Below are 1,712 nucleotides of genomic sequence, written 5' to 3'. Positions count from 1 at the left end.
TGCAGGCTGTGCCCATCCCTGCCTTGCTGTGGTTGTGGTGCCCACTGTGCCTTTCCATGCAGGCACAGCTCACAGTTTGCTTTGTCCTGGGAGAAGCCCTGCCCAGGACAGCAGGGAGCAGGAGCAGGGGATGCAGTGACCCCAGAGCTGCTCATCCTGGTTTCTCTGCTGCCTTTTACTCAGCCCCAGCCCTCTGCACAGAGCAGGGTGGAGGGATGGAGCAGCTCCTTCCCCTTCATGGCTGGGAAGGGCAGGAGGCTGGGCAAGGACAGGTGATGACAGGGGCAAGGGTGATGATGCCAAAGGTGAAGGCAAGGACAGGTGATGAGCTGATGGATGCATTCCTCTCCTTGGGATTGGGAGCCTTGGGATTCCTGGTGTTCTTGGGGATTGTGGAGCAGACACAGCCCTGGCTCCTCTGCAAGCACCTCCCTGTGACCCCAGAGCTGGAGAGGGCTCCCAGACCCCGAGGGTGGCTGTGGGGTCAGGCTCAGCCAGCTGAGCAGGGCAGCCAGCCCTGAGCAGGGCTTCCTGCTGCTCCCTGCGATCTTCCAGGCACTTTGTTGTGGCTGCACAAACTTGGAGTTTGGCAGGAGCTGCCGTTTGCTCTCTGGGGCCTTTCCAAGGTGCAGCAGTGAAAATGCCAGAGAGGGAAAGGGGCTCATTGTGCTCCCAGCCTGCCCGTGCCTGAACAATGCAGCCTGTAAAAATACCATTTCTATTTATACAGCCCTCCTTCCCGCCTGCAGACCTGGCCCAATTATCCCATATCTTACAAATTCCAGTATCTTACACCACTGAGCAGGGAATTGTGGAATGCAGTGGGAAGGGATATTCTCTCACAGAGGGGTTCCCCCACTCCAGCATTGCTGCTGGGAGATCCACCTTCTCCCTGGGCATGGTGGGGTGCTCTGGCCAGGCTGGGAGATCTGTGTCTGCCTGAAGTGCAGGGCCAGGCTGATATCCAAGGCTGGAGCGTGTTGTGCCTCTCTGTCAGCAGGAGGGAGAAGGATGTTGGTGCAAAACCCACCCAGCTCCCTCCCAGCACTGGGGAGCATGGGCTCTGTCCTGGGCAGGGGGCTGAGGAGGGTTTAATCGGTGGTTTTGCCTGTGGCACAGCAGGGTGAGGACCACACACCCCACGCTTTCCATGGAGAATTCCCAGACCCCACTGACTCACCGTGCAAACAGAGAAATGGCCACAAACGTGCCACATCCTGTCTTGCATCCCTCCGCTGCTGCAGCGCCTGTGCTCGCCTGCCCCAGTGCCACCACCCCCGCAGCAGGGCCTGTGTGTGGCAGCCGGGGAAACTGAGGCACCAGTGACATGACGGTGCAGAGGGCACAAACGTAGCTTTGAACTGGATCTTGCGCAGCACAAGCCTGGCGGCCAAGGGGAGGTGCAAAACCCTGCAGGATGCAGCCCCATCCCCCTTGAAGTCTTAAGGATTCCAGGGTTGAAAATTGAAACCAGGTGAATGCGATATTAAAAAAGTGTGTGCTCCCTGTGCAACACTGGGGAGCGGGGACAGGGAGCCCGGAGCTGCAGCGGGTTTCTCGCAGGCTGCTGGTTGTCACCCAGAGGGAACAATGCAGTGCCTGCAAGGGGCAGGGGCTGTGCGGGAGGCAGCTGCGGGCACGGCTGTGCCCAGCCCCGCGGGGAGCGTGCGGCACCGCGCCAGCATCCGCAGCGGCTGCGCAGGCCCCGGCCG

The sequence above is a fragment of the Geospiza fortis genome, unplaced genomic scaffold (genome assembly GCF_000277835.1).
Source record: "Geospiza fortis unplaced genomic scaffold, GeoFor_1.0 scaffold188, whole genome shotgun sequence".
Taxonomy (NCBI): Eukaryota; Metazoa; Chordata; class Aves; order Passeriformes; family Thraupidae; genus Geospiza; species Geospiza fortis.
The sequence above is the reverse complement of the archived record's forward strand: the minus strand, read 5'-3'. Positions refer to the sequence as shown.